This window comes from Rhinoraja longicauda, chromosome 10 (assembly GCF_053455715.1).
Source record: "Rhinoraja longicauda isolate Sanriku21f chromosome 10, sRhiLon1.1, whole genome shotgun sequence".
Lineage (NCBI taxonomy): Eukaryota > Metazoa > Chordata > Chondrichthyes > Rajiformes > Arhynchobatidae > Rhinoraja > Rhinoraja longicauda.
Window position 1 is genome coordinate 30277141 of NC_135962.1, and position 23558 is coordinate 30300698.

Below are 23558 nucleotides of genomic sequence, written 5' to 3' on the forward strand. Positions count from 1 at the left end.
GTCTTCTTCACTACTACATTTAAAAAAAATCAGTCAAACATAATAGAAATGAATTTTCAGGCCTTTTCTCCCTCCTAATTGACTTCCAGATATTGCTTTGATGAAAATACAATGTACATAATAGACTTGGGCATTTCTAGACATGATGCACAAAGCACTGCATCGGTACAGAATGGTTATTCCAAAGATCGGCTGCAACTACATCAGAGGATGAGGTATACCAGCAAGGGAGTAACTCAAAAATAAAACAGCTTAAATCAAGGTGCCTGATAACCAGTGCCTCAGATCCTTCCAGATTTCTCCATATTCTCTATCAAGTGACATGCTTTGAACCAATTTGGGAGGTCAGATTCCTCTGCGGCTAGGCTCACTATCCATTCTAGCAGCAGAGGAATTACTTGATGCCTTGCAGGGCCAGATACAGTTTAATTAAGAGATATAGCGGGGACATTGGCCAGCCAAGTTTGACCCCTCTGCTTTATGTTGGATTTGGTTAATTATGTAATTTTATGTCAGGGTTGATGACAAGACAGTAACCCCAAATTTTGAAAAAGGCAAGTGGTTGAAATAAATTTGAGTTGACCTGCTTTTAAAATACAGTTCAAAGCCTTTGTAAACAGCAAGTTGTAGAGGCTGCCAAGGTGCATCTTCAACAGCATGCTGCCCAAAGCCTGCTTTGTCACACAATCAGCTCCTCTCTCACAATACCTCTATGGTATTGAGGATCAGGTCATTTGTGCAAAAGCATCCAGCAAAGGCTAATGCAGATGGATGTCTCATCTGGCTCGAAAGGATGGATCCAGCATAATCTGGGCCATGTTAAGAAATATGGTTAATAATGATCAATAAAAGGCATTTGCCAAAAATGACAACTCACTCATGCAATCAGCGTTAAGGTAGTTGGCCGTTTTTTGTTAGTTGTTCGGATAGTTTTCGGTAGTTGTTTGGATTCAATAAGATGAGACAGAGATTTCCATCACTGCTGGGTCACAAATGTGGAAAAGTAATGAATGGCCAATTCAGCCAATGGCACATCACCAAGAGGAAAACCAGCCATCTTGTTTATCTATTGCTTAGGATTACTTGGTCTTTCTGCATGGTGGCTATAACCCATATTCTAAACAAAGATCAGACAGCAGTCTGAAGAAGGGTCCCAATCCAAAAAATTTTTTGGCCATTCCCTCCACAGATGCTGCATGACCTGCCAAGTGCCTGCAGCGCTTTCGGTTTTACTAAAGCTTCCAGCAACTGGAGTTCCTTGTGTCTTCAGCATCCATCACTTGATTCTTTAAATAATTGTGCTCATTTTTTCAAATGCAAAGAATATCATTGAGGTCTTATCATGTGACATTAGCTCTACATAAAAAGGGTTTGGGTAAATGTATATTTAGATATTTGACATAGATATGAAGTAATAGTCTTCATTACTTCATATCTATCATATCAACAGACTTGGGAGAGAAACAAATTAAAGCAGCAGTTCAGAATGACACAATGCACAGAATAGGTGGGGAAAACAAAAAATAAATCATCAGTCCTGAGTAGGCAGGTAAAAAAGGGATTAAAAACAAAAGCATTAAAACCATTCCATTCTACCCATTACCAATACTAAGTTAAAACAAATGGAGAATCCATTTCAGTTTGTTTTTTTAAAATAGACTTTCAATTGTAACAAGAATAGTCTAGCCTGTCCAACCTCTTTTCATAAAACAATCCTATCATTCCAGATATTAAACCAGGTTTGAGATGCTTCCATTGTTATATCCTTTATTATACAAGGAAACCAAAACTGTATGTAGTATTTAATGTGATTCCACCAGTACCCCAACCTACATCATAAAAGCCTCCTTTTGTACTTTTCATTGCTTTACTAGTTAATATAATTGAATATTAGCCTTGTGAATTGTGCACTACGACATCCTGATCCCGCTGCTTTCTCTCACCATTTAGAGAATTTATTTATTTTTCATTTTCCTGTTAAAATTGATCATTTCAACATTTTCCCACATTGTGTCTCATTTGGCGAGTTTCCCACTAAATTAATTTATATCCTTTTGTTGCCTCTTTGAATCCCCTTCACAAACTTATTTGCCTACATATCCAGCAAATTTATCAACTAAATCTTCAGTCCGGTTCTCTATATAAATTGTAATTTATGTGTTTGAGCCCAAACACTGATCCAGGTTACACAGCAATTCTTAGCTCTTGTCAAAAAAAACTAATTTTACCTAATCACTGCACCTGGGAGCTACCCAGTCTTTTATCCATTCCTACACGACATTTTATTTTCTCATTTACCAACGGGCAAATAAACGGCAAACACAATTATCTTTGCACAAAGCCATGTTCACTTTGTTCAATTATCCTCTTTTGTTTCATTCTCTCCTGCTGTTTCATCCCAAAGCTATGTCTCTGTGATGGCTTTCAGATGCTACTTTAAATTCTTTTGCACTCCCAGTTCCTGTTTGGCATTAAATGGTAAATGTTTATTCAGATATATAATTGCCAGTTGTGTCCTTTTATCATTTTTGCAACCTCTTGCAGTAGTGCAGTTTGCATCAAGATATGTACTTTTGATCCTTTCCTGTCACAGTCCATTATCATTTTCCATATTAATATTATCACAAAGGGCAGTAGTTCAAGATATCTAACTTCCAAGAAAATTAAGACACTGTTTATCCTTCTGGAGATTATAACCATACAGATAAATTCTGAACTCTTTCCTTGAACACAAATGATTAAGTTATCAATTTGGACCATTCCAAGGAATTTTACCAGGATGGTGTGGAGTACTGAATGTTACCTGCTAATCCTCACTCCATGGCCTCAGAACGTTTTCTCAAATGGCTCCACACGAGTAGTTGACAACTCAATCCAGCTACTATGCATCTCCAGAATTGCATCCTCCCTAATCAACTATTTGCTCATGCTAAATATGATACCTCATTGAAGGTCCTATCCATTATCAAAATTGTTTAGATTCACCTTTTGTGCATCTCAATTATTATCTCAAGATACAGTGAAAAGCTTTTCCTTGCATGCTATCCAGTCAAATCAAATTATACAATCAAGCCATACACAAGTACAGAAATAAAAATACATAGAACATGGAAAAGTACAGCACATGAACTCATTCTTAGGCCCACAATGCTTGTGCTGAAATGATGGATAGCTGAACTAATCTCATCTGCCTGCACGTGATCCATATCGCTCTAATCCCTGCACTTCCATGTGCCAATCTAAAACCCTCCTAAATGCCACTATCATAACTGCCTTTACCACCATCCCTGGCAATGCATTCCAGGTCCCAGGTATTTCCATTAATCTCTCCCCCTCTCAACTTGTAGCTATGTCCTCTAGTGTTGAACATTTCCACCCTGATAAAAATGGTTCTGACTGACCACCCCATGCCTCTCCTAATCTTATAAATTATATTTCTATTAAGTCTCCCCTCAATATTCAATGTTTCGGAGAAAACAATCCAAGTCTATCCAACCTCTCCCTGTAGCTGAAACCCTCTGATGCAGGCAGCATTCTGGAAAATCTCCTCTTCAATCTCTTCACAGCTTTTAAACTTTCCTGTAATGAGCGACCAGAATGGCACGCAATACTCCAAACGTGGTCGAACCAAAGTCCTAAGGAGCTACTCATGCTTTCCTGACTCTTATAATCAATGTCCCGAGCAATGAAGGCACGTATTCCTTATGCCTTCTTTACCACCCTCTCTACTGTGTTGCCACCTTCAGTGAGCAATGAACTTGGACTCCAAGTTCCCTCTGCTTGGATCAATGCTGTTAAGGGTCTTGCCCTTAAGTATACTTTCCCCTTACATTCAACCTCCCAAAGTGCAAGTTGCATGGGTTAGATGCCATCTGCCATTTCTCTGCTTATTTCTGCAGCTAATCTAAATCCAGCTGCATTTTCTGACAGCCTTCCTCACTATCTGCAACTCCTTCAATTATGGTGTTGTCAGCAAACTTACTCACCAACCCATCTACATTTACATCTAGGCCATTTATATATATCACAAACAGCAGAGCTGCCAGCACAGATCCCTGCGAAACTCCACTGGTCACAACGTCCAGCCAGAATATCTACTTTCCACCACAACCCTGTCTTCTATGAATAAACCAGTTCCAACTCCACACAACCAAGTCATCGTGAATCCAGTACACCTTAATCTTCTAATCTAGACCATATTACCGTGAGGGACCAGATCAAATACCTTATTAAAATGCATGTATACAACATCCACCGTCCTACCTTTATCAATCTCTTTCATCACCTCCTCAAAAAAACTCAAACAAGCCGTGCAGGCTATCCCCAATTAGCCCATTCTCCTCCAAATGGAAGAATTTTCTCTAACAGTTTCCCTTCCACTGACATGAGGCTCACTAACCGAAAGTTCCCTGGATTCTCTCTACCTCCTTTTTTAAACAAAGAAACAAATATTTGTCACTCTCCAGTCCTCCTGGACCTCGCCTATGGCTAGAAAGAAACAACGATCCTTGTCAAGGCCCTGTAATCTCCTCTATAACCTCCCTCTATAATCTCAGGGAGATCATATCCTGTGGACCTATTCACCTTAATGTTCTTCAAGAGCCTCAGCATGACCACCTTCTCGATCTCAAACTGCCTGAGCATATTTGTACTCTCCACACTGATCTCACTGCCCTCCAAGTCCTTCTCCTCGGTGAATACAGATGCAAAGTACTCATTTAATACCTCACCTACATCCTCCGACTCCAAGCGCCATCTTGTCTGTCTCAAAGCACCCTCCTTTATCTTTCAGTGGTCTTACCTTCTCCCTGGTCACACTAATTTTTAACATACGTATAAAAAGCCTTGAGATTTATTTTAATCTGACTTCCCAATTCATGATGTGTAGGAAAAACTCCCAATTGCTGTACTCCCAATTCCTCTGCCTATGCCGCATCTGCGCCCAGGATGAGGTGTTCCAGGGCATCGGAGATGTCCTCATTCTTTAGGAAACGGAGGTTCTCCTCTTCCATTATAGATGAGGCTCTCATTCGGGTCTCCTCGATAACCCGCAGCTCCGCTCTTGCTCCCCTTCCCCCACATTCGTAATAAGGACAGAGTCCCCCTTGTCCTCACCTTCCACCCCATCAGCCGTCGCATACAACATATAATCCTCCAACATTTTCGCCACCAACGGGATCCCACTACTGGCCACATCTTCCCATCTCCACCCCTTCCTGCTTTCCGCAGAGACTCCCTGGTCAACTCGTCCCTTCTCACCCATACCACCCCCTCCCCAGTTACTTTCCTCTGCAACCGCAGGTGATGCAACATCTGTCCCTTTACCTCCCCCCTCGACTCCACCCAAGGACCCAAAGTCTTTCCAGGTGAGGCAGAGGTTCACCTGCACCTCCTCCAACCTCATCTACGGTATCCGCTGTTCCAGGTGCCAACTTCTCTACATCGGTGAGAGCAAGCGCAGGCTCAGTGATCATTTTGTGGAACACCTCCACTCAGTCCGTCTTAATCTACTTGATCTGCCGGTAGCTCTGCACTTCAACTCCCCCTCCCATTCCCAATCTGACCTGGGCCTCCACCATTGTCAGAGTGAGGCCCAGTGCAAATTGGAGGAACAGCACTTCATATTTCGCTTGGGTAGTTTACACCCCAGCGGTATGAACATTGACTTCTCTAACTTCAGATAGCCCTTGCTTTCCCTCTCTATCCCCTCCCCCTTCCCAGTTTTCCCACTAGTCTTACTGTCTGACTACATTCTATCTTTATCCCGCCCCATCCCCTGACATCAGTATGAAGGGTCTCGACCCGAAATGTCACCCATTCCTTCTCTCCCGAGATGCTGCTTGACCCGCTGAGTTACTCCGGCATTTTGTGTCTACCTTCCCAATTTATGACCACTAGGCCCTTGCATTCTGCCGCTTGAGTTCTTTCCTACTACCTTTGTGTTCCTCATAAGTCTGATGCCACCTTCGTAAACCTGACATGTGCTTTCTTTTTCTTCCTGTCCAGGTTTACAACCTCCTTGGTGATCCACAGTTCCCTTACTTTGCCATCCTTATCCCTCTTCCTTACTGGAACATGTTGATCTTGGACTTTGATCATCTGGTCGTTAAATGACTCCCACATGCCCTCTCCGGAATTACCCAATCATAACTGCTCCCAATCTACTATCCTTAGCTCCCGCCTAATGAAATTGTAATCTGCATTGCCCCAATTAAATACCTCTCCCCACCATCCAGACCTGTCCCTATTCAAAACAATCTTAAAATTTATGGAGCTGTGATCACTGTCCCCAAATTCTTTTTTCACCACAACACCAATCCCCTGGCTAGGCTCGCATCCCAATACAAGGTACAGTATGGTCTCTCCTCCAATTGGATTATCCACTTGCAGTTTAAGGCAACCTTCTTGGATGCATCTAACAAATTCTGTCCCATCTAATCCTCTTGCCCTGAGTAAGTGCCAGTCAATATTGGGGAAGTTTAAGTCACCCACTATGCCAACTCTGTGGTTCTTGCATCCTCTATAATCTGTGAACATATCTGATCCTCTATCTCCTGCTGGCTATTGGGTGGCATATAATGTAAATCCCATTAGAGTAATTGTTCCTTATTTTTTAGCACAAGCCATATTGTCTCAGTAGACGTACCCTCCAGTATGTCCTCGCTTGAGTATTGCCGTGACATTCTCCCTGATTAGCAAAACAACTCCTCCTCCTCTTTTATCCCCCCTCTCTATCTTGTCTGAAATATCAAAACCTAGGTGCACTGAGCTGCCAGTCGTGTCCCTCGCAACCAAGTTTCCGTAATGGCTATAACATCATAATTCCAAGCACCAATCCAAGCTCTAACTGTGAAACCTTGCAGGGAGGTTTGCTAGTGCTACTCAGGAGGGTTTAAACTAGAATGGCAGGAGGATGGAAACCAGAGCAGCAGGGCGCAGAGAACATATACAATGCTTAGAGGATTGGACAGGGTAATTACAGGAAAAATGTTCTTGATGTTGGGGGAGTCCAGAACCAGGAGTCACAGTTTAAGAATAAGGGGTAGGCCATTTAGAACGGAGATGAGGAAAAACATTTTCAGAGAGTTGTAAATCTGTGGAATTCTCTGCCTCAGAAGGCAGTGGAGGCCAATTCTCTGGATGCTTTCAAGGAAGAGCTAGATTGAGTTCTTAAAGAAAGCAGAGTCAAGGGATATGGGGAGAAGGCAGGAACGGGGTACTGATTGTGAATGATCAGCCACGATCACATTGAATGGCGGTGCTGGATCGAAGGGCCAAATGGCCGACTCCTGCACCTATTGTCTATTGTCAGCAAATCAAAGAGCTAATGAGAAAGTGGAGGTTCTGATAAGTAAGTCTCAAAGGAAGGACAGGCAGGTAGAGGTTCATTGGGATAATAAAGTGAAGTGAAGTGTGTTATCTCATATCATTGGTAAACATCGAAGCTCTCTATGGTATAAACATTAACTCACCAATAATTCTGCTATGGATATATTATCCTGTACAGAATAACCCATTGCCTACCACAGCACATCATGCATAATCCTTTCCAAATCCTGGCATGGCTTCATACTCCATCTATTAGGTTTTCAACAATGTCCTCTAGAATTTACTACTAACAGCGCATTATATCGTTGTATACTATTACCCATATTAATGCAGATAGTTATAAACCACACAATCCAGCTTATCAAGTATCAGGTTGTTTCTAACTTCACAATTTCATTTATATACATAGTTTTCACACAAAGCAATCAACAATAGACATGGCAATTCCACGTCTAATTTCACGTCACACATTCCAATTCCACCCTCCAATCATCTGACGAATTGGATAAAACGGTGTGTTAAAAACTGTTTAAACTATCTGTAATAAATTAGTCCAAAAATGAGAATATACCACCTTTGGTCATTTCAGTGTCAGGTACATATGTTTACGTTTACACCGATGACATTATGAAATAAATGGACAATGCGACATTGGGACCCAATCCTCTGTTTATCTCCAGTTTCGAGTGCACTCGAGTGCACAAATCCGTGCGAAACAAAAATCTGTGCAACTATACTCTTCGCAGAGTACAATCAAGCATATTCCGTTCAGTCAATGTTCACCAGTTTAAATGCACCAAGCCTTGTTCGTTTCATTGAGAAAATGCTATCTGCTGTTGGTGTAAACAAAACTTGACAAGTATTACCGACACGACCGAAAGCATAAACAAACTCTGAAATAATAACAGGAAATGTTAGGCAGCGTATGCGGAGTGAAAAACAATTCAGAAACAAAGTCATCGACCCGAGATGTCTCTGTTTTTTTTATTCTAAGATGTCGGCAATCTAATTATTTTAAAATCTTTTTATGTTATGTTTTTAATTAATATTAAAGTTTCCGCGATAAGTACGTTTTCCTTCAGGGAAAGTTTTAACGCCTTTAATCCTATTGTCCTCTCCTCACTTGGATTTTTGACTGGGTTTCATGTTCCAACAGTTGCCATCATCTGATAGCCACAACACAAAATGCTTCCCCTCTCTGCCTCGCCCCGCCCTTATAAAACAAACTCAAAGTAAGGTCAATTAGCCTACTTACTTTTCGTGGACGATACGCGTCAAAGCAGAAACTTGCTGCGTGAAACTTGTCGCCTGAAACTTGTCTTGGAAGGTGAAGGCTCATCGCAGCCGAGTGCTGCCTCAATTGGCGGCTTACAACCGACCTGCGTTCAAATGCAGCTCGAGGGCGAGCAGAGCTTCCGGGTCACGAGCGCCCCTGGAGAGAGCCTTCGCGCAGTTGTCAGCCGCCCCTCGCTCGGTACCGCAAATGGAGGCCGTTTAGATGGCGTCGCGCCAAATACACGGGAAGCGCAATCCAATGTTCTTAACGTTTATCCTGCCGGTCACTGTCTTCGTAAAAACGCGGATTTAATTACTGGCAATACAACATTCAGGACGCGTGCATCTCGTCACCTAGAGTTCTCACAAATTAACGTTAACAAACTAGATTTAATCGGACAGGTAGGAAGGGCAGGACGCACAGCAGGTAAGTTAGAGGAGCAGCCGGAGTTCTGGACCGTTGACCCACGGGCATGAGTTTGAATCCCACCATGGTAGCTGGGGGATTTAAAATTCAAGTACCTAAATTAAATTAAAATTTGAAAACTTGCCTTGTAATGATAACTATGAAATTGCCAATAAAGTCAAAGTGTTCCAGTATCTCAGCGGAGCAGGCAGAATCGCTGGAGGACATGAGTAGGCAACGTTTGTGGTCGGGACGCTTTAGATTAATTGTAGTAGAGGGGAGAAAGCGTGGAGTGGGACAAAGCCTCGATGTGTTCGATGGATACAGGTGAGGGTGATTGTTCCTTCATGTCTTTCCAGGAAAGGAGTCTTACCGGGTTGACTTAAACATCCCCAATTAGAGGTAAACACCGCCTTTGTCACTGGCACCCACGACCTGCGAACAAATACGTTTGTAACAGCGAAACAAGATAACATTGCACCAGTTTTAAAAAAAAGTTTCCAACATTTCTTTTTTTAAACTACGTACGTTTTCCCTATAGCTCAGGGGGATTACTAAATATAAAAGCAAAGCGTTGTAGAGGATGGGATTTTGAAATAAATACAGGGTAAAGTAAATATGTTTGGCTAGTGTAGCTTGAGACAAAAAGCCCCTTGTTCAACAAAATCAACACAATCTCGTCAGAAAATATGGCTTCGAATGATTATCCACGCAAGGAAAGAACAGTAACGAACATAATGATGTGGATGGCACGTGAGATATAAAAAAAAAGTTTTGGTTACAGAATGTATTTCCGTGCCCTAGGATTTGTGCAATGTGGGATGACCAATTTGCAGACAGCGAGATGCTATTTTTGAACACCAGTAGAACGATGAGCAAGTTAATCTGTTTCAGGGTTGTGTGCGTTGAAAAAGAGCATTGAACTTTGGATGGTGGGGATGGAGAAAGTAAACAGCTAGGTAATATAATTCCTGATTTTGCATACAATGTCATGAGAAGGGCTGTTGCTAGTGATGGTCAGAATATCATAAACAGAACGGTCCCTTGAGAATACTGAAGTTATCCTTGATGCTGGGTTCACAAAGGAAATAGGGGAAATGGCAAAGGATGATCTATTGAACATAGGGAATAGCATGGGGATCAAAAAAACAACCTCATAACTTTCAGAACATAAGGGCAAAACCAGAGCTATAATGCTGGTGGACGATACTCTCATACAACATGGAGGGAATTTCTAATTTGCAGGAAAATATAATCCTCATATGAAGTAATGATAATTGAAGGTGATATCATTGGAACTGTTAAGACAGAATTAAAATCTGAGTGAGGGAACCCGTATAAGGAAATAAAAAACGAATTTGTAGTCTAGATGGCCGTGGGAATCAGTGGACTCAACCCTTGTGCTGGTTGACAGTGGTTTTGCAAATAAGGAGATGGAGAAATCAAGGAAGGGTCAGAAAAAGTTTATTGGCAGAAAATGGGCAACATAAACACACTTTAAACTGCCTGGGATGATTTTTGGAAAGTAGCAGCATTCCTTCCAATAATTTAAATGTGTATGTTTGTCATTTATTTCAACAACACATGGTATTGTGCATTGATTGGACATATTGAATATCAAGAGCGTTGACACTTTCAAATCTTTTAATTTGAATATTTTTCTATATTATCAATATTCTGAGGATTAATTTAACTGGGGTTCAATTCCAGCTTATTTACAGGCTGTTGTCTTAAGATTTGAAGTCATGTTACCAGATCATCAGTCCAGATCTCTGTTATACCAGTCCAATACCTATCATTTCTTTAAATATAGGTGTGTCAAAGACTACTAACCCAGATTAATCCATGCATAAGTTCATATTTTAATTCCTATAACATTGGAACTCTTCATTTGGGAACAATGAAAAATCATAATGAATCATGCAGGTTCCAATATAAAACTTCAATCAGAGCACTGAATTGAGAGCACATCGACCTCTTGAGTGCATCAGAATTAAAGACCGATGAGTTCCTTGGATTCTCTAGTAGCTGCCATCCCGAGTTATCTTCCTGTCCAGTTCCAAAATGCTGCAATGAAAGGCACATGGATCCTTAGCCTTGGATAATTGATAAGTGAGAAAGTAAATGATGAGTGCTGGTGAATGGGAATGGAAGTAGTTGAGGTCACAATCAGAGCAGGCAGATAATGAAGCAATCTTGTTGGGTCAGGTGGCTCAATTCTGCTCCTAATTCACATGTTCCTGTATTTCCTGTGTCTTTAAAATTGGACAAGGAAAGAACACTTTTACATGTTTATTCCACATAAGTATCCACATCATTATCTCTTGAGACTTTATAAATGTGAACTATTTAGGAGCATTCTGACATTATAAAATAATCAAGAACAGGATTTTTAGGTTCTATGAACAAGAAAATTTCACAATGACGTACAGACATCAACTTTTGAGTATTTTTGTGAAAATGAAAATATAATATCAATCAATTGTTGCGATATAAATATATTCTTAAAATGCTTTATTTCTTATTTCTGTGCAGGTTTTATTTTCCTCTTGCCTCCAATTATTTTCAAACGAAGCTAATTTTAATTGTGCATGTTTTAAAAAGTACACCCTAGTTTTATCACAGGATTTTTCTGAAAATTTAAGAACATAAAGTACCTTGGTTTCTAAATATAACTATACTGTCGCAATTGTTTATAGAATTTTGACATTTGTTTACTTTAGATTTTTGATTATTCTGCCGTTTTCTGCAGGATTATTCTGCAGGATCAAGACATCTATTGTTAAAATAATATTTTATGACCCAATAAATAATCTGATCACTTTGAGTAATACACAAATCCTTTGTGTATTTAAATCTGATTTATACCAAAAGAATGGAAAATCCATTTATGAAGACATAATATATCTTATTTCCTATGTATAGATTAGGCAGCAGAGGTTCCTGTATTTAGTCAATAGTCAATTTATTTGTCACATACACATAAATGTGCAGTGAAATGAAAATTTTTACAGTATTTCCATGATGTATCTGTGAAAAGAAATGAAATAAATTGCCATCTAATTTATAAAACCATGGCTATTAACCATAAGTGACACCTTATCCTTCTTAAATGGGGCATTGTCTTGATTTAAGAAAAATCTGAAATCAACTTTCCTGTTGCACTTCTCGGTCGGTCTTGAGGTTTGTAATATTGTATAGTGAGGAAACAGTTGCTGTATCAATAGTTTCCCAGCCTCCTTTTCAGGTTTCACAGCAAAGCACTACTCTGTCATAATGTCTGCTATTTATGTTTCATTTTTAAGGGTTTAATTTACTCACTTAGTGTGTTTTTCTTTTAATGGGTTCAAGTTATTGTTAAGGATGCTGGTAAAGCTAATTCAGATGATAATCATCATAGTTCAAAGGAATGGTAGACAAACAGCCTTTGAAAACAACCTTATGTCAAAATATTTTTTTCATATAATTACCTTAACAATGGAAAGAATAATATGCAAGTTATATGTTTATATTTAATGGGAGAATTATTTAGGGTTCAGCTAATGCTTGAATTTGCTTTCCTTGGTATTTCCATGGCCACATTTACCTTTCATTGTAATACAGTTCCAATCAACCACAAAACTTCACTGCTGCACAGGTCAATTGTAATAAGAGAGCTGGAGGATTATTGGAATTCACATTCAAATAAGTGCTTACCTTGTATGCAGAGCAAGTCAGGCAAAGAGAGAAGGGAAAACCGGCATTTGGGTGGGAAATGTGAACTGGAGACAACATCGATATTGTCTGAAATTTTGACAGATATTCCATAAAATTGTCAGTGTTATTAGCTGCGAGAAGACCAACAAGCCAGAAAAATACTGCACTGCCATAGAATACACAATAGATGGTAATTCAGTGCAAGGGTAATGAATTGGTAAAGTCTCCGGAGTAGATCTGTAATTTTTCTTTTTGTATTTAAGTCCCAGTAAGTTGATTCCCTTGCAATTCAGAGTAAGAAATGTCATGGAACATTTTGAGCACACAGAGGTAATGGTTTACAGAGGAACAAATTGAATCATTACAGCGCTATTCATTTCTTTGAAATCTTTACCCCTGCATCTACCTCAACAGTAAGTGCAAGAAGATGCATTCACCTCATATGCACTGTGGTCAAGGTGCTCATTTTAATTTTGCCAGCATCACCTTGCTCCAAATGTGGAGAAAAGAGCCATATTTTAGAGTTGAAGTGCAAGTGACAAATCTTGACATCGTGGTCACATTTAACCAGATGTGCATCAAGAAGACCAGATCTGTCTGAAATCAATCGGTATCAAAGGGAAAAAAATAGCCATACTTTACATAAATGAAGATTATTACAATCATTGGAGATTTGTCACCTCATCCCAGGATAATGCAAGTGCTCCTTGTGGCACTGTTCCAGGACAAAGTGTCTTTAGCTGTTTCATCATTCTTCTCTCCATAATATTGGTAGGTATGGAAGCACTATGCCCCATTCCTACCTCCTCCCCTCCTCTCCCACTCCCATTCTTTTCCTCCTCAAAGGCAAAACGTTTTCTTTTTGCACTAATAAATATGGTATTCCATTAAAACTAGATTTGACTCTCCAATTTTAAAAACACATAATCTGTTTAATTGCGCACAACCGTACATTGTAACCAGTTCAAAAAGCAATTAATTTCAGATGCTAGAAATGTTATATATAAAGACAGTACCATTGCCCAAACCACCGTTATCAGACCCAGTGGGTCACATTAACTCGGAAATTAAATGGACCAGCATCTTGTGCTGGATGAACAGATCTGACGGTGGGTGTGCTGAATCGATTCAACACTGAATTTCTGAAAGACTATCTGGCAAGGACAAGGCATTTTGTGATGGAATACAATATCTGATGACCCAATTCCTTCCATCTCTCCCAAACCCTCTTTTCCGTCCCCTACTATTCTCTTACTTACTTGGTTGCCATCCCTTTCACCTCTCTCTATTTGATTTTTCATACCCTCTATTTCCTAGTCTCAACGCGCCTCTCCCTAACATATCTCATCATCTCCAACTTTTTCACTCGCAACCCCCCATTTTTCTCTCATTCCACCAATCAACCTCTTTTGTTGCTTCTTGCCACCTTGTACTCCAAACCTTCCTTCTTTCTATTTCTTCTCTCTTATTCCCTTTTTCTCTCTTCTCCTACTCCCCCATCCGAAAGACAAAACACTTTCTTTTTGCCATAATAAATATGGCATTCCATTAAAACCTTAACTCCAATTTAAAATATAATTAACTTGTTTAATTACTCACAACCTAACTTTGTAACCAGTTCAAAAAGCAATTAACCAGGTGCTAGAAATATGGAATTAAAATATATATCACTGAAAATACTTAGCAAGTTAGGCAGGGTCTGTGACAATATGAAACAAAGTTAATCTTGCAATTCATTTTACCAGTTTGGCCTCTTAGCAACTTGGGTCCACTCTTTGCCAATTGCCAGGATGACACTGACCACCTCAATGTTTCCACTCCAATTACTTAATTGACCTACTGCCACCCTTGTTGCTTTCCCATCAACACCACAACCAGTTAACTAATAGATCTTCGCTCACTAAAGACTAGCGCTAATATTGTCATTGAAACAGCTGAAAAGGGAGGTCGTGTTTGGTAAACTGAGTTGCACTGTGCAAAGGCTGAATGTCAGCTTCCTGATGCCTCTTCATATCTCTCCCTGGACCATGACCTCACCAGTGAACCTGAAATTAAAATCTCCTGGATAGGCACTGAACTTTTCCAAATTCACTCCATTATTCTTAATAATAATAATAATAATAATATTCATTTATTGTCATTGCAACGAGTACAACGAAATTAAAAAATAGCCAATCCTGACGGTGCGTACAAACATATATGCAATAAATGCAAAAACAAATAAATACATAAATACAATTAAATACAATTATATTAAGTACAAGATTTTTTAACGGTGTTGCCTAGTGCAAAGGTAGTGTTCAGTTCTCGTATGGCCCTGGGGTAAAAACTGTTCTTAAGTCTGTTTGTTCGGGATTTGATCGACCTGAAACGTCGACCAGAGGGCAGATGAACAAACAGACGGTGGCCGGGGTGGGATGGATCTTTTATTATTTTGCCTGCTCTACTGAGGCAGCGTAGTCTGAACAGGTGCTCCAGGGAGGGCAGTGAGCAGCCGATGATCTTCTGGGCCGTCGTGATGACCCTCTGAAGGGCCTTCCTGTCCTTTTCTGAGCAGCTGGCATACCATGTGGTTATACAGTATGCCAGCACACTCTCGATGGAGCAGCGATAGAAGGACAACATGAGCTTCTCCTGCAGGTTGGTTTTCCTGAGGACATTCTCGGCTATCCTCCTCTGCAACTTAAAATCTGTTTGATATCTAACTTTTCTCAATTCTAATGAAAGATCATTGACCTGACATATTAACTGTTTCTTTTTCCACAGATTTACAGAATTTTCTATTTTTATTCTTGTAAATATATTCAATTCAGGTACTGCTTTGCTTCCTTTCAAATCTATCATCAACCAATGTTTGACTTTTCTGCTTGAAAATTACTTTTTTTTAATGAGGATGTTGCCAGGATTTGAAGGCTTGAGTAATAGGGAGATGTTGGGCAGGATAGGACTTTATTCCTTGGTGCTCAGGAGGCTGAGGAGTGATCTATAGATGTGTATAAAATCATGAGGGAAATAAATAGGGTGAATGCACAGAGCCTTTTAGCCAGAGATGGGGATTCATAAAACCAGAGGACATAGGTTTAAGGTGAGAGGAGAAAGATTTAGTAGGACCTTGAGGAACAACTTTTATCACACGGAGGGTGGTGGGTGGATGGAACGGCCTGCCAGAGGAGGTAGTTGAAGCAGGTACTATATCAACATTTAAAAGACATTTGGACATATACCTGGATAGAAATAGTTTAAACGGATATGAGCAAAACTGGGGCAGGCGGGACTTGTGTAAATGGAGCATTTTAGTCGGCATGGGAAAATTGGGCTGAAGGACTGATTTCCATCCTGTATGACTCAATCCAGTTATTCCCTTATAGTTGAATATCGATTCAGTTATAAGTTGCTGGAAATCTGAAATTAAAAATGAAAGCCGGAAGTACCCAATGGATCATGTAGTATATGTAGAGAGAGAAAAATTGTGTTAACATTACAGGTAGATGCCTGATAATCAGAACAGAAGATCAGATGCTGTTCCTGGAACTTAGCTGCGGAACTTAGCTGCCAATAAGTCTTGCCCGATTTGTAATAATCAAATAAAAAAGGGTTAGAGCAGCATGGATTAAAATAAAATAGTAATAGGCTCCTGGGAGTAGTTATGACAGGTCAGGATAAATCTGTGGCATGAGAAACAGAATTAACTGGTAAAGGAGAAAATGTTTGTTTTTCGCTAAAGTGCAAGAGGCCAAGAGCAGTGGGGTTAGAGTGGAAGTAATTAGAGAATTAAAACAACAAGCACTTGGTGTAAACCCTCAACCAATCTGCTGTGGATGGATATTTGTAAAGTATATCTAAACAACTATGAAACCTGTCCCAATGGCCTTGATGTGAGCACTCAGAAGAAACTGGGGTGAGTATAAGAATTATGTTTGGCCCACACCAGGCAGTTGGGCCACAAAGCCATCTGAAGTCTAGGATAGGGATCAGTGGGACATTAGTTTGTTAGGAGGCTGTAATCAGTGCCTTTGAGATGACATCAATAGAGGCACAGCGGGAAAACTCCAGGCTTTTCCAAAGGATAGTCAAACTTGGGGGTGATATTAAAATCACGAAGAATGACGTATACCCAAAGACGTACAGATTTATAGAGATTTATACAGATAATTGGCTTGGTAAAATTGTAAATTGTCCCTAGTGTGTCGGGTAGTGTTAGTGTGTGGGGATCATGGTCGGATTCGATAGGCTGTAAGGCCTGTTTCCGCGCTCTATCTCTAAACTAAACTAAAATGATGTGTTGAAGAATAGGGATGTGACAATGCAGAATACTCAAATGGGGAGAAGCAAAAGGAGGCAAACTGACAAGAGAGAATGATACATTGGAAAAAAGAAAATAAAGGAAGGGATTCATACCCTAGCAGAAGTTAATACACGCATTTGAATCATGAAAAGTAAGTTATATGTGTGAATACACGGGCAACATCAGGATAGATGTGCTCTGGAAAAGGCAAGGAAACAATAGGAGGAAGTCATGGTTAAGATTCAGAAATTGCATACGGTTCGGTAGGCATGGTTAAAGCAGGTTTAGAGTATTTGGGGTCAGGAACATCTGTGATATGCGAGTTGTTCAAGAAGGTAAGGAGAATCTGATGGACTAACTAATGTCGGATAGTCTTTTACAGTGCAAATCTTTAAGGCATGGAAGTATTAATTTGGGCCAACTGAGGATGTCCGGACTCTCCCTAAAACCAATTCTTGCATAGGAAGGAAGTGCAGGTGCTGGTTTGAACCGAAGATCGACACAAAATGCTGGAGTAACTCAGCAGGACAAGCAGCATCTTTGCAGAGAAGGAATGGGTGACGTTTCGGGTCGAGACCCTTCCTCAGACTAGAAAGGGGTCTTGACTCGAAACATCACCCATTCCTTCTCTCTAGAAATGCTGCCTGTCCTTCTGAGTTACTCCAGCATTTTGTGTCTATAATCTTTCTTGTGTTGTGTTGAGAAGTGCTCACAGAATTCCTGGTGAAGTATAATCGGGACTTTATATTCCTCTGGCTTCATGTCCAGTACTGTAATTCAAACTATACATAAAGGCAAGTATTTCATTGGACATTATTATCATTTTATCTACCATTTCATGATATTTTAATAATGATTGTAAATAGACCCAAGATCTCAGCGCAGCGGTAGAGTTGCTGCCTTACAGCACCAGAGACCCGGGTTTGATCCTGCCTCTGGGTGGTGCATGTACAGAGTTTGTACGTTTTCCCTGTGATCATGTGGGTTTTCTTCACATTCCAAAGACGTGCAGGTTTGTAGGTTAATTGGCTTCTATAAAATTGTCCCAAATGCCTTGAATAGAACAAGTGTACAGGCCTGTTTCTCTAAATACCTAAACCTAAAATCTTGGGCCATGGCCTCTTCTAACATTTCACAGTTTAAAAGACGTTACCTTTTCCTGTCCCAACAAAATGTAGGCTATAAATTTGGTGAATAATCTTGGCCCCAAGTTCAAATCCCTGCAGAATTCTTTAGTCATACATTATCATGTTGAGTACCTGCCCATTTTTTTCTCTCCAGAACCAGGGGCCACAGTTTATGAATAAGGGGTAGGCCATTTAGAACGGAGATGTGGAAAAACTTTTTCACTCAGAAAGTTGTAAATCTGTGGAATTCTCTGCCTCAGAAGGCAGTGGAGGCCAATTTTCTGGATGCTTTCAAGAGAGAGTTAGATAGAGCTCTTAATGGTAGCGGAGTCAGGGGGTATGGGGAGAGGGCAGGAACGGGTTACTGATTGTGAATGTTCAGCCATGATCACATTGAATGGCGGTGCTGGCTCAAAGGGCCGAATGGCCTACTCCTGCACCTATTGTCCTCCCAAGCAGCCAATTTTAAATCGGTGTGTAATTCCAACACCCTCACTAGAACTTTTCATTTCCAACTGCCGGTGTGACATTAACCGCCTCAAATGCTCCACTCCCCTGACTCACTCTAACCTCTCCCCTCCTGAATGTACAGCCCTCCACTCACTCTGCAACAACCCCGACTTAGTCATCAAACCCGCTGACAAGGGAGGTGCTGTGGTAGTCTGGCGTGCTGACCTCTACCGGACCGAGGCCAGACAACAACTCTCGGACACCTCCTACTTATCCTTGGACCATGACCCCACCGACGAGCACCAGACCTTAATCACCAACAATATCACTGGTCCTCCAACCTTATCGTTCCCCAGCCCCACACAGCCCGATTTTACCTTCTCCCTAAAATCCATAAACAGAACTGTCCTGGCAGACCCATCGTTTCTGCCTGTTTATGTCCCACCGAACTAATTTCCACCCACCTCGACTCCATCCTATCCCCCCTGGTTAAATCCCTTCCCACCTATGTCCAAGACACCTCACATGTTCTCCGGCTCCTCATTAACTTCCGGCTTCCAGGCCCCCAATCCCTCATCTTTACCATAGATGTCCAGTCACTCTACACCTCCATCCCACACAAGGATGGTCTTAAAGCCCTCCATTTCTTCCTAGACCAGCCAATCTCCATCTACTAACACTCCTCCGCATAGCAGAGTTGGTTCTTACCCATAACAACTTCTTTGACTCCTCCCACTTCCTCCAAACCCTAGGCGTAGCTATGGGCACTCGCATAGGCCCTGGCTAGGCCTGCCTCTTTGTCGGGCACATCGAACAATCCCTGTTCCAGACGTACACTGGCCCCATCCCCGAACTCTACCTCCGCTACATTGACGACTGCATTGGTGCTACCTCTTGAACCCATGCAGAACTCACTGACTTCATACACTTCACCACTAATTTCCATCTTGTTCTTAAATATACTTGGACCATCTCCAACATCCCCCTACCTTTTCTGGATCTCACCATCTCCATCACAGAAGACAGACTAGTGACTGACATCTACTACAAACCCACTGACCCCCACAGCTATCTGGACTACACTTCTTCCCACCCTGTCTCCTGCAAAAAGTCTATCCCCTACTCCCAATTCCTTCGTCTAAGCCGCATCTGCGCCCAGGATGAGGTGTTTCACATCAGAGATGTCCTCATTATTTAGGAAATGGTGCTTCCCCTCTTCCATTATAGATGAGGCTCTCACTAGGGCGTCCTCTATATCCCGCAGCTCCGCTCTTGCTTCCCCCCCCCCCCCCATTCGTAACAAGGACAGAATCCCCCTTGTCCTCGCCTTCCACCCCATCAGCCAGCGTATCCAACAAATCATCCTCCAACATTTCTGTCACCTCCAACGGGATCCCACTACTGGCCACATCTTCCCATCTCCCCTTTCTGCTTTCCGCAGAAACCGTTCCCTCTGCAACTCCCTGGTCAACTCGTTCCTTCCCACCCATACCACCCCCTCCCCAGGCATTTTCCCCTGCAACCGCAGGAGATGCAACACCTGTCCCTTTACCTCCCCGCCTCGACTCCATCCAAGGACCCAAACAGTCTTTCCAGGTGAGACAGGTTTACGTGCACCTCCTCCAACCTCATCTATTGTATCCGCTGTTCCAGATGTCAACTTCTCTACATCGGTGAGACCAAACGCAGGCTCGGCAATCATTTCGCTCAACACCTTCGCTCAGTCCGCCTTAACCAACCTGATCTCCCGGTGGCTGAGCACTTCAACTCCCCTTCCCACTCCCAGTCTGACCTTTCTGTCATGGGCCTCCTCCAGTGTCATAGTGAGGCCCACCGGAAATTGGAGGAACAGCACCTCATATTTCGCTTGGGCAGATTACAGCCCAGCGGTATGAACATTGACTTCTCTAATTGTAGATAGTTCCTCTGTCCCTCTCTTCCCCTCCCCCTTCCCAGTTCTCCCACTGTCGTCCTGTCTCCACCTATATCCTTCCTTTGTCCCGCCCCCCCCTGACTTCAGTCTGAAGAAGGGTCTCGACCCGAGACGTCACCCATTCCTTCTCGCCAAGATGCTGCCTGACCTGCTGAGTTACTCCAGCATTTTGTGATACCTTCGATTTGTACCAGCATCTGCAGTTATTTTCCTACACAATTTTAAATCGGTGAATCATTTGCCTTAATTTCCATGATTTTTAATGTTAGTTAAGAATCTCGTGAGGAATTTCATCAATTCCCTCCTGAAGAACATATAAGTAACGTCTATACACGTTATTCTGTCAAGACAATAGACAATAGGTGCAGGAGGAGGCCATTCGGCCCTTCGAGGCAGCACCACCATTCAATGTGATCATGGCTGATCATTCTCAATCAGTACCCCATTCCTGCCTTCTCCCCATACCCCCTGACTCCGCTATCCTTAAGAGCTCTACCCAGCTCTCTCTTGAATGCATTCAGAGAATTGGCCTCCACTGCCTTCTGAGGCAGAGAATTCCACAGATTCACAACTCTGACTGAAAAAGTTTTTCCTCATCTCAGTTCTAAATGGCCTACCCCTTATTCTTAAACTGTGGCCCCTTGTTCTGGACTCCCCCAACATTGGGAACATGTTTCCTGCCTCTAACGTGTCCAACCCCTTAATAATCTTATACGTTTCGATAAGATCTCCTCTCATCCTTCTAAATTCCAGTGTTTACAAGCCTAGTCGCTCCAGTCTTTCAACATGTGAAAGTCCCGCCATTCCGGGAATTAACCTAGTAAACCTACGCTGCACGCCCTCAATAGCAAGAATATCCTTCCTCAAATTTGGAGACCAAAACTGCACACAGTATTCCAGGTGCGGTCTCACTAGGGCCCTGTACAACTGCAGAAGGACCTCTTTGCTCCTATACTCAACTCCTCTTGTTATGAAGGCCAACATTCCATTGGCTTTCTTCACTGCCTGCTGTACCTGCATGCTTCCTTTCAGTGACTGATGCACTAGGACACCCAGATCTCGTTGTACGTCCCCTGTTCCTAACTTGACACCATTCAGATAACCAAGACTATAGTAATTTAAAAAGTTCCGTTTCAGGTGGCACATTGGCGTAGCTGTTTGACTGCTGCCTCACAGCACCAGAGACACGGGTTCAATCCTGACCTAAGGTGCTGTGTGTGTGGAGTTTGCATGTTCTCCTGGTGACTGCAAAGGTTTCCGCTGGTTACCTCCCACATCCCAAAGACATGTGGATTTGTCGGCTCACTGGCCTTTGTAAAGTATCCTGATTGTTTAGGGAGTTAATGTAAAAGTGGGATAATATCAAACTAGTGTGAATGTGTGATCGATGGTGGGCATGGACTCGGTGGGCCAAATGATCAATTTCCATGATATATCTTCCAATCAATCAATTCAATATTGGTCAGGCATGACCCACCCATCACAGATTTATGCTACATTCACTGATCAACAGAACATTTTGTGGAGATTTTATTGTTTCTCTTATTAGCAAAAGACTAATTATATCTCCACAACAAATATTAAGCTAACTGGACTCTCATAGCCAAGTTTCACTCTTGCACCTTTTTTAAGTGGCAGAAGGACATGAACAATTTTTCAATATAACAAAGTTTGTTAATTAGGTAGTCCCTAGCCTTTTTCCTAAGTGTGAAACTCAGAATGGAATCCATCCTAGGGATTTGTCACCAAAATACCATTGTTTCTTCGAGTCTGAAGAAAAGTCCTGTTACATCATCTAACCATGTTTTCCAGTGATGCTGCCTGGCCTACTAAGTTACTCCAGCATTTTGTGTCTATTATATCCTTCATTATTGTTGGTTGTGTTACATATGTTAATTTTGGTCTTTAGTTTAGTTGAGATGCAGGAGGAAATCAGAACACCTGGAGGAAATCTCGTTGCTTAGCCTCTAAGCAAAAATTCATTTAGATGCTAAGACACGAGAAAATTTACTGGGAAATAAAGATGTTTCAGAGAAATATTTACATTTCTTCACAGTAAAAGATCGGGCATAGTTAGGATTGAAGATTCTCTTCAAAGGGAGGAACTTAACATAATTATAGCAAATACAAATAGTCTCGAAATTAAGGTGATAAAAGTACATAACGTGTATGGACTTGATAAAAAAGGCCTTTTAAAAAGTTGGTTCCAGGTAAAGTGGATGAACTGGTTCTTCCAGAATGCCCTAGATTGTGGTGTGGATCCAACAGTTTGGAAGATAACAAATATGAGATATATTCACAAATTAGAAAGAGAGAAAAAGGGAATTTACACAGAGGAATGGAAGAATCAAATTTCTTACTGATACAGTCATACTGCTAAATCCATTTTATATTGCTAGTGATGACCATCTTCTTGCTTGTGTGTCAAACGGGGCCATACTGGATTCATTTCACAGCTGTTTTAAATGATAATTAGTGTACGATATTTGCTGAGGAGAAAACTGAAATCGGTATTATGCAAGTTACAACAGAGTACTTGGAAAGTCATCATTTGTGAAGCTGAAGTCCGTTAAGACTGATATAAGGGAGAATGTTATCACAAAGATGTTTAAGAATATCTTTGTCCAGAAGACTGAGCAGGTGGAATCCTTGAATATATTCAACCTGAAAAAGATGGCTATTTTAATCATTAGGTAAATCAAGCATTCACAAGTTATAACACCAGAATTAAGCTCTTCAGCCCATCAAGTCTACAGCGTCATTCAGTCATGGCTGATTTTCCCCTCTAAACCCCATTCTTCTTCCCATAACCACTGACTCCCTTATTAATCAAAAATCTTTTAATCTTCGCCTTAAAATTATTCATTGACGGCCTCCACAGCCTTTTGTGGCAATGAATTCCAACAGATTCACTTCCTTCTGACAAAGGAAATTCCTCCTCATCCCTTTTCTAAAGGTACATTCTTTTATTCTGAGGCTTTGGCCTCTGATCCCAGACTCCTCCACCAGTGGAAACATCCTCCACATCCACTCTACCCAAGCCTTTCACTATTTGGT

At 41.3% G+C, this 23558-nt stretch overlaps 1 protein-coding gene across 6 annotated transcripts in view; it reads right to left on the reverse strand.

The window, feature by feature from the left end:
- The window catches only part of mipol1 (mirror-image polydactyly 1), a 181976-nt gene extending 173253 nt beyond the window's left edge, over window positions 1-8723 (reverse strand). For 2 of the 6 annotated variants that reach the window (XM_078406555.1, XM_078406550.1), the window contains exons 1-2: window positions 8585-8694; window positions 878-982 (exon numbers count right to left, since the gene is read on the reverse strand). The gene's annotated coding sequence lies outside the window, so the exon portion shown is untranslated. Of the gene's footprint in view, window positions 1-877; window positions 983-8584 lie in introns of all 6 variants that reach the window. The other 4 variants (XM_078406553.1, XM_078406548.1, XM_078406551.1 and 1 more) reach the window with 4 other exon arrangements.
- Between the last annotated feature and the right edge of the window lie 14835 nt (window positions 8724-23558).